The following is a 13,632-nucleotide window of genomic DNA, read 5'->3' on the forward strand; positions in this document are numbered from 1 at the left end:
GGGGAAAATGACTTGATGCCAGGGGCTTAAGTAGAGAGCAAATGTTTTGAGAACGATGAGGGCAATGAATGTGTAAATGTGCTTTACACAGTTGATGTATGTATGGATTGTGATAAGAGTTGTGTGAGCCCCTAATAAAATGATTAAAAAAAGAAAATGCTAAAAATAAGAATATTAGGGAATAAAGACTCTAGAAATTTGAATAGATAAAAAAGAGCTATAAGAGGAGATATATATGGAGACAGAAATGATAAATTTCATATCATAAATACTAGAATTACTATTCAATTTAGTGGTTTTACAAATATATTTTCTAGACTTATGTCTCCCCATTAAACCTTTAACATGGGTTAACTACTAGATTGAAAGATTTAAATGCACCATGATCTATCCAAGTGAATTAGCAAAGCACAAAATATTACTCCAACTTAATAATCTCATTTATCAGCCAAATTCTTGCCTAATTAGATACTTGTCTTTTAAGCACAATTGTTCAGCCTAGGGCGGAGAGCCCAGAAACACATGGGGAAAACTTAATTGGAAGCTTACCCATGCATTGGTTAAATCTTTTAATCATTTTTATTTCTAATGTCATTGCTCATAATCCTCTCAAGAGGTCTACCTTGAATGGCAAGTCAATTAATATATGAAAATGACCCTGGAAAATAAATTCTTTAAAGAAATCATACACAAACCATATTGTAATTTGTATTTCTCATAAGTAAACTTATTGATTCTATTTTTTTTAATTCATATGATAAATTTGGTGTTTTCATTAACCAGTAGTAAGCATTTAGAGAGCTAAACTTAAAAGTAGTATATTATATTATGGTATCAAAGACATTATTATATGCTTATGAGTAAATGAATAAAAATGTGTGCAACTTCTATACATTAAATTAAAAAATTAAAATTTTAAGGGAAACCTAAATAAATAGAGGATTATGAAATTTTGATGAATTGGACCACATAATAATTTTTAATATGCAAAATTTCCCACAATTGATACATAGATTCAATACACTATTATTTATTTATTTTATGTAGCTAATTTTATGTAGCTAATTTTAAAATTTATTGTAAGATACAAATAACCTAGAATAAACAAAATTATCTTTAAAAACAAAATTAGAGGTTAAACTAACTGATCTCAAAGAGTACTAACACCATATATTGAGTACAATAATGATATAAGGATAAAAATAATACTAGTGAACACAATAGAGTTCAGAAATGGGCGTTGTATATACATGTAAAATTACATAGCTATCTCTATCTAGCTATTTTATTTCCTGCCCTAACATAGTCAATAGATTTTTGAACAGAGCTAATAAAATTTGTAGTGGAGAAAGAACATTTTGTTAACAAATGATGCTGGGAAAACTGAATGAATGTAATGAAAAATAAGGAGCTGTTTGTTGATGTTGTTGTTTTTAAATATCATACCATTCACCTAAATTATTTTGAGACGACTTGTAGGATTTTGAATTCAAAATTCCTCAAAAAGATATGCTGAAGTACTAGACTTCAGTACCTAGAAACATAACCATATTGGGAATTAGAATTTTGTAGTCATAATTTAATTAGTTAATTTAAAACGAGGTCATGTGGACCCTACTTGATTATGAGTAATGTGGACCCTACTTGATTATGACAGCTGCCCTCAGAGGCAGAGGAGAAGGGACACCGAGAAACAGCTCAAACAGCCACATGGCGAGGACAGCACAGATGGGAGTTACTCTGCTGCCATCAAACCAAGGGACTATGCATCTCTCAGAAAGCAGCTAGGGAAGCAGGGAGGGTTCCTCTCTTGGAGGTCCCAAGGGAGAACTTAGCCCAGCGGATGCCTCAATTTCAGATCTCTAGACTCCACAACTGTGAAAGAATATGACTCTGTTGCTTCAAACCACCTTGCTTCTAGAGAGGGGCCATCGAGGCAGTGCTGACTCACAGTGGCTCCCTCTGGGTGTCTGAAACTGACTGTTTATTCGAGAAGAAAGTCCAGTCTTCCTCCAGTGGAGCTCCAACAGGGTTCCATGATAGAAGTCTAGAAAACTACTAAGAGCTAAAAGCATAAAGCCTTTAGGAGAAAATGGGTAGGTTGGATTTAATCAAAACTAAAAACGTTTGTTGTTCGCATGACATTAGTAAGAAAATGAAAGGCAAGCTACAGACTGAGTGATGATGCTTGCAATACCTCTCTTCGGTGAGGGACTTGTACTCAGAGCCCCTCAAAAGTACAAATCACTATCAAGAAAAGAAGACAAGCAACCCAATTAAAATAGGAAAACTTAACAGCATGCAAGTAGCCCATGACTGCGCAATGTCATGAATCATCACAGAGATGCAAATTACAACTACCACCAGATATTGTTTTGCTTGCAAAATAATCGTTGGTGAAGGTGAAGAGGAATCGAAAAACATGGGCTAGTTCTTCTGTGTCATATGGGATACCTATGTGTCAGAATCGACTCACCGACACATGATGACAAATATAAAAGTTATACAAGAAGTCAGGTTGGAGTATAGGTTTTTGGTAATCTGTATGCTTGACCCAGTTTCATCAAGACTAGCTTTGCTCCCATATAAACTCTAATATTTTTAATCAAAATTACCATTTTATATCCTTGTGTATAGGTTATGACATACCCAACTCATATATATCTTTTGATTTATCCATAAACATTTAAAATAATTCTTAGTTGACCAATCTAGATGTTTACTATCCTTGGAAAAAATTATAACAACTAGAAAATCTAGGTCAGAACTATCCAGTGACACTTATAAAGAAAGAGGCATTGAGTAGTGACTGCCATTTTGAATGGTATCATACGGTCCAAGGTTTCCACCCTTACTTATTGTACTCAGCTGCTCACTTGTTTTTATGACTTCCTAGCCTTCGTAGACATTTGAATTCAGGTAAAGATCCTCTAAGAGTTCTTAGCATACATAATGGGGATGACGATTAATGAGCACTAGCCTTAGTGATTCTGATTCAGCACACATCTGATTGCCTACAGACTTGACAATTTCAGAAGCACCATAGATTGGAGTGGAGGTCAAAATAATTTGTGCAGAAATTATAATTAAAAGGTAAAATGAAAAAATAGATACATAAACTTTATTACTTCTCGACATAAATTCCTCAAGGCCACAACACTTTTCTTAGTGATGAACTAGCCATTTAGTCCATATCTAAAGAACTGAGGTGTCCTGGGGATTTAATCATGGCATTGAAATCTTTCTTTACACTATTAAGAGAAATGGGTGTCCTGTAGAGAATTTTTTTAAAATTAGGAAACAAACAAACCAAAATTTTAGGACTGTAAGGAGGAGGGGTACCTAGTAATTTCCATGGAAACTCTTACAAAATTGCATCTGCTTGATCAGAATAAGCAGTTGCATTGTCATAGTGCAGAAGATCTCTCTGATCAAGTGCTTCCAGGCATTCTTATCCCAAAGTTTTAGCTGATTTTCAAAACGCTCACCTAATAAGCAAATATTACCATTCATAGCCTCCCCCCATTTGTCCCAGGCATATTTGAGACAGGCATCTTTCCCCCTTCTCTGGCTTTAAATTTCTATTGAGGTTCCCAGGCACCATTGTAGGAGAGTCTATTAAATTGAGGTGACCACAGGACAATGCTCTTTGGCAGAAACTGTGTGGTCCTCTCTCAGTCTCTGACCCCAGCTGAGGTAGGGCAGTCTCTGAAGAAGTGCTTTCTGAAGGATACAAATGAGTAATAAATGGTTCGTAAACATTAGATAAACACACCACAACTTTATTGGGAGACCAGATTAAACAATTCTATGTTCTGTCATAGAATTTTGTCTTGTTGTTTATCCTTACAGTAGTGATCTCATACAATATTTGTCCTTTGAGATTACTTGGCTCCGCATAATGTTTGCTGGGTTCCTTCATGTCGTGAGGTGTTTTGCTGTTTCATCATTGTTTTACAGTGATGCATAGTATTCCACTGTGTGTATGTACCAAAGTTTCATTAGACGTTCGGCTTCTAATGGCCACTTTTTGGCTATTTCCAACTTCTCACTCTTGTGATTAGTGTGACAATGAGCATGAAAGTGTACACACCTATTCATACAACACATTTTTAAATGTGGATATGTGGATTATTTTTAGGGTGGTAAAGTGTTCAGCTAAATATCCACATCTCTCAGCTTCTCTTCCAGCTAGCATGTAACACAATTCTGACCAAGAAAATATAGACAGAAGTTCCTGCGTGATGTGTCTGGTCGGATTCTGTAAGACTGTGACTGAGCTGGAAAATTATTTTTTCCCTGTCTAAAATAGAAATTCCACGTTGGCAGTACAGCAGCTATCTTACTAAGAATGCCTAAATATAAAAAGGAAAAAGTCCACAGATCTGCTGAGTTGTGGAACTGCATTGGCTAGCAGTCCTGGATTGCTTCATTCTGAAAGATAAATAAATCATCTACCTTGATCAAATGACTAGCCTGGCATTCTCTTTCTTTTATTTCATTGCCAAAGTTTATCTTAACCGATAAAGTGAATAAAATCAAATTTTCTCTGTGGAAAAATGTCCCCTTTTATCATATTTTCAAAGGGATTCACGATTGTCACTAAAAAGAGACTCCTATCTAGCCTGCATTTATTAGGACATCAAGTGGGAATTCATAACAGATTAATCAGTGCACATGGCGTGCATTTTTGAAAAATGAATGTATCAATCAGAATTAATTTATGTAAGATGAGAAAGAATAGGATTTCAGCAGACATTTCTTTCCACATCTGAAGTGTGCCCAAACAGAAAGGAAATACTTTCTTACAGAAAGTGACAGGAAATGTACACGATTTACTATTTTCATAGCACTCAGTAATTCTCAATGTTTTGAAAACTGGTAAAAACATGGGCCTATGTCTTGGTGGCAGTATCCAAGAGCATGTTGTGTTGCCAAACAGTGCTCTCATTTAAAATAGTTTTTCTTTAAATTCACTCATCAAATGTTCTACTTCATACAAGTCAAACTACTTCATAGTAAAGGCTAGAAGTTTCTTTAAAAGTCCTAGACTATACAAACTATGGACTGCTTAAATTTGTTAACTATCAAAGGGTATCTTTGGCCTACAGGATCAAGAGAGAAGGCCAGTGATGTCAACTCAAGAGGTGGAGGGTGCAGGAATACCAGAGTAGACTGATATAAAGAGTGGTGGGAGGTATGCTAGGGAGACGGACATGCGAGGGGGTACCCCTAAAACCCAGAATTGTGCTGGGCAGAGTCGAGCTTTCCGAGTAAGAACTTTTCCCACTAGGTGAGCATCGATCTACAGCTCTGAGTGAGCGCACCCAGTGGCATTATCTGGGAAGGTTCTCTCTGGTCACGGTGATTTTTTTCTTAAAAGCAATCTCACTCGAACCTTGCTTTTTGTGATGGCTGATGTAAGAGAACAGCATGCAGCTGTGAAATTTTGTTTCCTACTTGAGAAAAATGCTGCAGAAAGGTTGTGATGTTGGAGACGGCTGACAAAGACAGCACTATGGGGAAAACCGAAGTATAAGAGTGGTCTTGTCATTTCAAAAGAGGCAAAATGTCGATTGATGACAAACCTCATTCTGGACGTCTGTCACCTTCCCAAATGGATGAAAATGTCAGCATATAGTGCATTTGGGGTTCATCCCACCAGGTCAGACTGTTAATCAAGCTTTCTATTTAGAAGTTCTGAAAAGATAATGCAACAGTATGCGACCAAAAAAAAGCTTGATTTGTGGCAGACGGGGGACTGGTTTTGTCATCATGACAATGTACCTGCTTATGCAGCCATCTCAGTGCACCAGTTTTTGGCAAAAACCAGCATGCTTCTCTTGCCCCACACACCTTACCCACCTGACCTCACTCCATGTGACTTCTTTTTGTTTCCATGAATAAAGAGGGATTTGACAACGTAGAAGAGGTGAAGAAAAAACAAGGGAAGTGCTGTCAGTCATCCAAACTAATGAATTTGAAAACTGTTTCCAAGAGTGGAATCTCAGGTTTGACAAATGTATTAAGCGTAATAGAGTGTACTTTGAAGGTGATAAGATTGTTTTGTAAAAAAAAAAATACATAGCTTTGAAAAATAAGTCCTTTTGGCAGCGGGGAGGGGTTTACCCCCTCATAGGCCTGCCTCAATAGAATCAGTGAAGAGTAATAAAGAAATTGAGGGAAGTTTTATGAACAAATGGGTGACCACTTTCCTGTCCTTTGCTGCCTGGGTCTCTGGGGGATTCTTTCTCACTCTTTCAGAAAACCCAGATGGCTCAAAGCTCTGAGTAAAGGTTGTAGCCATGTGAGAGAGTCCTTAGGCTAAGAAAGAGCCTAACCACTTCCATTCTGGCCCTGCCGTTTGGAGGATACTCTCACCGTTGTTTTCTTATTGATCACACAGATTCTTCAGAATGGCAGTGTTTCGGAGCATTTTGACTAGAAGGGAATTTAAGAAGTATCTAGTCCAGGTACAGCTTCCCAAACTTTTTTCTACATTTTGTGAAGTACAGGCAAGTCAGCCACTAAGCATTGTAAGCAAGCTGTTCATCATAACATAACAGGTTTCCTCGTGTAGGGCTTCACACATTTTTTTTCGATATGCTCAAAAAGCATGATGGATTTTTGATACAGGGAATATTGTATGTAGGGATACTCAAAATTACTTGATGATGGATTCCACTATCTTTCCCCACCTCCTCTGGCAAGTTTGCTCAGGACTGTCACATCACAGAGCTCACTTTGGGGGGCAGGTCAGTGGAGTTCATTTCAGTGGGTCTTCAAGTAATTTTAATGATTTATATGATATCAAGCTTTAAGAACAATGGCATCAAAACCTAAGAAACAACTAAATAAAAAGGCCACCTTGTCGTGCATGCCAGTAAAGATTCCATTCTTCTTTCTCTTGAGTGGTAACAGGAGACTTGGGGACAGGAGCAGTGAGATGATGTGAAGCAGGATACGGGATGAGGCGACCGATCTCAGAATATCCCCAGAGGGAGTTCCTAAATGTCAGGAGGGTGCATTCCAAACAGATTAATCTGTTCCTGTTGCTGCAATGTAAGTTTTCTGTTGCCTGTGTTTACAAATGCATTCTTTAATGGAGTATTTAACCAATATGAAATATTAATTGGCCGAAACCAAAGCAAGTTCTGGGTTTCATACCTGAATCAAAGCAATAATAATAGCATGTTTGAAAACCAATGTTAGACATGGAGGAACGAGGACGATAGACAAATGGAAACACCAACCTCACTATCATCAAGTCAATTCTGACTCAGAGAGGTGCTATAGGACAAAGTAGAATTGCACCTGTTTATCAAACTGTAAATCTTTGTGGTAGTAGATATCTAATCTGTCCTCTTGGGATGGCTGGTGGGTTTGAAGCCCCAGCCTTGTAGTTAGCAGTCCAGTGTATAACTGAGTATGCCACCGGGTATCATTAGAAGGATAAATAAAAACAAAAAATAAAACACAACTCACATCAGTGGATTCTTGCAGTAACTCTGTAGGACAGGGTAGAACTGCCCCTGTGGATTTCTGAGAGTGTAACTCTTTAAAGTAGAAATCAGGGCTCCTAGGAGAATAAATATACACTGGACACTTGGAAGCACAAGGAATTATGACTTTGAGCAAATCTTATCTAGGACTAAATAAGCAGAAGGAATCTTGATCCACATCTATATACACAATACCTGAACAATTAGATCTCAGTGGGCAAGCAGGAACCAACTGACATCTAGTGATATTAAACACACATCACCATCTATAAGGTCAAGTATGAAATGTAGTCTTTCCACTATTGATATATAAAGATTTTGTAAATCTCTGGACATATATGGAGAGCTTAGAATTTAGTGTTTTTACTATGCCGCATTTTCATAGACATGTGATCACATAATTTTGCCTCCAAGGGGAATATGTAACATTTTATTTCATTTATATGAAACAATAACCCAGTAGTGACTGAGTATAGTAATATACATTTTCATTTAAATCCTCTCACTGTAATGTTAGCAATTTGTCTAAACTATAATTATTTTCACAAAGCCATAAAATTCTGTGCATTGACACATTATAAAAATCAAAACATCTTGATGATAAACCTAGACATAATATATGAAAGTTTAGTCAAAAAGTATTGCTGTAAGAGTCCCAAATAAAATGATTTATCACTAAAAAGGAAATAGTTTAAATACATTTTAAAATAAATTTTAAATAAAGGATTGCTGTAAAAATCATAGAAACTTTTATTAAACAAAAACACCAATACATGAAGCTATAGCTTCCTGACATATTCTCTACCTGGTCTATACACTTTTGAAGGTAATGTTTCCAATTCTCTAATCCTCCCTTGAAGAATTCTGCACTTTTCAGTTTACCTCACATTAAAACTACACTCTTGGAACTTGGATTGTGTTCCTTTAAATGTTGAGTTTAGGAACTAAATTGAAAAAGTCTGGAAGGATAAGGACAGGATTGTAGAGTACATGGGACAAGGTTTTCCAGTGAAATTCTCATAAGACAGCCCGTGCTGCCTGGAGGAAGGAGCAGGCACGTTATCAGGACGGAAGACAAGTTCGACAGCAGAACCTTCCTGTTCTTCATTTCAGCAACACACTTTCCACAAAACAACTTCTTCCAAGGAAGTCACTGTGATCATCCTGCTTCCTTCTACAAAGGTTATCCAGATTTCTCTGTGGAATTCTAAAAAGTTGTCACAATTGTTCTTTCTTAAACTTAACTGGGTCATTAGATTCCTCAGAAGCCCTGTTTGGATTGGAATCCCCCCCTCCCCACCAAAAATAACTCTAGTCAAATGATACTGAGAGAATGGATAGGCAGCCATCCACTGGTCACAGAGACATATTTAAACATGTTCTGCTTGTAATAGGCTGTGTGCTTAGGAATTGCAGGAGTTTCCTTGTTATTTAGTGGATGAGTGTTGGCCTCTTAACCATGAGGTCAACAGTTTGAAACCACTAGACACTGCAGGAGAAAGACGAGTCTTTTTACTCCTTTAAAGAGTTACAGGCTTGGAGACCCACAATGACAGTTCTATCCTGTGTTTTTGGTGGCTGTAAGTCGGAATAGACTCAATGGCATTGTGTTTTTTTAAAAAAGGATTTCTACAGCTATAAATCCATATGGGATCAGACTGCCATCTCTTTCTTCCATGGGGAGGCTGGTGGATTTGAACCACCAACCAAGAACTTGAACCATTGTGCTATGATGGCTCATATAACTAGACAAATAGAACTCTGCCGGAGCATAGGTATCACTTATTCCTCAGCTGCTTAAACAATTTTTGCACTGGAAAAATGGATATTTCAGAGCCACTAGTGCATGGCACAGTATACATTTAAATGTATTTTGTTAATTCTCAGAAACATATATTTTAAATTTAGAAACTGAACACATGATTTGCATTTATGTACTAAAATTATTAGCATAATTCTAACAATTTCATTAATCACTTTGAACAATCATAAAAGAAGTAGAACTTTTAAAGTTTTACAGGATATTTGCCAATTTATAAATGAGTGTAATGGGACAAACATAAAATTGTCAAACTGTAGTCAATGGCTTTTTAATATTATAATATAATAAATTCTATAATATCTGATAATAAATGGTTCAGAAAGTTAAATACATTCACTAGAAATTTTAGAAGAGTCCTAAGAGAGATTTCTAACAAAAGTGAATATTATCTATAATTATTTCCTGGTTGTTTCATGCACTAGTCTCCTTACTGCTTTGATGATCTAGGTTTTCAGTCAAAAATTAAGTTTGAATTTTCAGGCATATGAATCGATTCTTTTTATGTAATATACATATATTAACTATTAATCGGTGTCCCAATTAACAACATAAAGTTTAGTTCATGTTTATCCTTACTCATATCTAACCAAAAAAAAAGAAGTCATTGCCATTCAGTAGATTCTGAGTCATAGTGATCCTACAGGACAGAACAGGACAGGACAGAACAGAACAGACCCCACAGGTTTCTGAAGCTATAAGTCTTTAAAAGAACAGAAATATATCATCTTTCTCTCAAGGGTTGATACTGGCTTGGGCTCCTAGTGAGTCTCCTCAGGTCACGGACTGGGCTGGTCTGGCTGGCATGTGGGGGCACTCGAATGTGGATCAGGAAAGCAGTTGAGGTCTACAATCCTATCATTTGGTCTCCCTTTTGATCCATTTGGAGTCCTGATGGGATGCAGGTGGTAGCAGTTCCGTGTTGGGTTGCAACCCACATGGCAATTAGATATCACCCGCGGCTGGGCTGGAGAAAGAGCGGCCTTTCTACTCCCCCAAACAGTTACAATTGGGGACACCCACAAGGGGTCACTGTGAGTTGGCATAGACTTGATGGCAGGAGGTATGTTTTTGATTTTTATCTTTTGAGCGTGATCCATTTGGATTTGCTCTGTTTTCTACTTTCTTTTATATTGATGTTTATCTGTGCTATTTTGTTGTTCTTTTGTTTGTTTTGACGTTTTTCTGTGTAGGAAGATTGAAGTAGGTGGATCTGTGGAGTCAGTAACTGGACTGATGGCTCCTTGCGGGTGTGGCAGGGGAGATTGGGGAGAAATGGGGAGCTAGTGGTCATGCATATAGGATTGAGGAAATAAATGTGGAGATGATCGTGCAGCTCTTCTCGGTGTAATTGAATTATTGAGTTGTATGATGTGTGAATTATATGCCCATATAACTGCTGGGGACAAAAAGAGTGAAAACACCATGCCATTAATCTTCAAAGTATCATCCTTGGTCTTCAATGCTTTAAAGAGGTCTTGTGCAGCAGATGTGTCTGATTCAGATTCCATTTGATTTCGTGACGGCTATTTTTATGGGATTGACTATGGATTCAAGCAAGATGAAATTCTTGACAACTTCAAGCGTCCCTCTCTTTATTATGATGTTGTCCATTATTCCAATTGTGAAGATGTTGGTTTTCTTGCCATTAACTTGCAATCCATACCGAAAGTTGCGGCCCTTGATCTTCACCAGCAAGCTCACCTTGATTTCAGGCAGAATTTAGAAGAGGACATAGCATCAGGGAAACATGGCTGATGTCAGATGGATCTTGGCTCAAAACAGAGAATACCAGAAAAAATTTACTAGTGTCGTATTGCATAAGCAAGGGCATTGAATGGTGTGAATTATAGCAGACTACGGATGACATTGCGAGTGATGAGCATTTCAGAACCTTTCATGTGCTCACGTAGAATGCATGCATGGACCGCGAGTAAGTTGTTTGAGTAGAACAAGGGAGGATTTATTGGTTTAAAATTAGGGAAGATTTCCTTCAGGGTTGTCTCCTTTCACCACACTGTTCAATCTGGATGCTGAGCAGGTATTGTGAGAAGCTGGATCTCTGAAGAAGAAAATGGCGTCAGGATCGGAAGAAGGCTTATTCTGAACCTGCAATATTATTTGCTAAGGTTATTTTAACAGATGGAGGGCTGAATCAGCATCCTAGTATCCTTTCTATTCACAGACAAATCATAGGTCTGTAAGACCACCAGCATGGATTTCAGTTTGGGATTATTACTCAGTTTTATACAATGGAATAGATTTGCTCACAAGAGTTTATTAAAATAAAAAAGTATAGATTACAGAAATCAGAGGATCACACATAAAGTAGCACCATAGGAGCTGCAGACTCTTAGATGTAATACCACTGTCCAGTTGCCCCATAGGATGTATTTAAGAGATGAGAAATCAGAACTGGCATGAGGCTCAATCATGCCAGCACAGTGCAGACCCATTGTACTGAACTTGTGCCGTGTAAACACTTTGATTATCTTCTGACACTCGAAGCTATGAAGATTGAGTTCCCTTCCTTTAGTTGTGACTCCAAATTTAACAACTCAAACATAGGCTATACAGCAAACAATCCCAACAATAAGGTACTTTCTGCCTTGTTGCTGTTCTCACTGAGTCTAACTCACAATTAAGCTAATTTGTGGCATGCAGAACTATCCCAGATATTTTTTGGCTGCAATCTTTATAAGAGTTCCTTACAATGTGTTATGTTTGGGTGTGCTGTGGAGTCAACTTTGATTCATAGCCACCCACTATTGCAGAGTAGAACTTCCACCTAGTTTCCAAGGCTTTACATTTTTAGAAACACAGGCTACCTCATCTTTCTTCCGTGGGGCAGCTGGTATGTTTGAACTACACATCTTTAGATTCGGAGCCCAATGCTGAACCTGCTCTGCCACCAGGACTCCTACAGCGTGCAGAGGGAAGTTTCTTGCTAATGAACACACTCCTTCAATGGTTGTTCGCACCACATGTGTGTGAAGTTCAAGCTTTTTTTCATACTCCTGGTCTGTGGCTGGAAGAGAGGGCTTACGGTGCAATGGTTAACCCTGTCATTTCAGGGCATTATCCCACAAATCAGGTCTTACACTTTTCCTGAAGTAAAATTTCCTTCCCATACTATAGTTCAGTCACTTTTCTTTGATGTTTCAGTTTCTTGGAGACTGGTGAGGAATATTCAAAGTACTATGAACTGACAAAAGAACAAACAGATCTGTCTTGGAAGAAGTACATCTGAATGCTCCTTAGAGGCAAGAAAGGAAAGACTTGGTCTCAAGTACTTCGGATGTGTTATCAGGAGAGACCAGTCCCTGGAGAAAGACATCATGCTTGATAAAGTGGAGGGGCAGCAAAAAAAAAAAAAGGTGGGGGGTCATTGACGGGATGAATTGACCCAGTGGCTACGACACTAGATTTAAGAGTTACAACAACTGTACGGATGGAGCAAGACCTGGCATTGTTCGTTCAGTTGTACATTGGGTTGCGATGAGTCAGAACTGACTGGATGGTACCCAGCAACTGAAGACTGGATCTCCGTTTGGTTCCACCAGTTCTCCCAAGACTTACATGACCTTGGTTATGAAAAGTCAGACTTACATCTTGGCTCCTTATCTCCTAACCTTCCAGTTGATCTCCGAAATATTTGCCTAACTCCATACTTATTCCAGGAGATCTTTGATCAATGTTATTTTTGGGGGGACTGAAATCCTAACACTCACAGTATGTCTGTTTGATTCAAGACATTGCTGTCCTCGCACACGGGAATGGTGGTCTATCCATGGTCGTTGTTCTCTTACTTGTTGGTTAAGCCCAGTTTTATTTGTGTTTCCACCTGCTCCCCACTATTGTTTCAAAGAAAAACCTGAATGATACTATTTTTCATTCCCAAAGTTCATTCAAGTATGGGCATGTAAAACTTTTCTGAATAATTATAGCGAAACGGGTAAATACTTTCCTACTGAGGAATATAATAAAAATAAGATTTTCATTTCCCATTTAATCTTCCTAGCATTGTCCTCTGTAGCGAACCCTTTTAATTTATGAAGAAACTGAGGGACAAGATATTAAATAATTGTACCACTCAGCACATATTTGTAGAAATGAATTGCACCGATCATCCCCAGAGAGGAAATCTTAGGACGTAGTATGGGAGTCATGTCTGACACCTGGCTGCACAGAGGAGATGGAGAACCCAAGTCCACATCTGCCCCAGGATGGTTTCTGTAAGGCAGAGGCTAGACATGCCTCCCCCCTCACCTTTTCTATCCTATTCTGACCACAACTGTCCCTCTTCTGGCA

Source organism: Tenrec ecaudatus, chromosome 4, assembly GCF_050624435.1.
Source record: "Tenrec ecaudatus isolate mTenEca1 chromosome 4, mTenEca1.hap1, whole genome shotgun sequence".
NCBI lineage: Eukaryota > Metazoa > Chordata > Mammalia > Afrosoricida > Tenrecidae > Tenrec > Tenrec ecaudatus.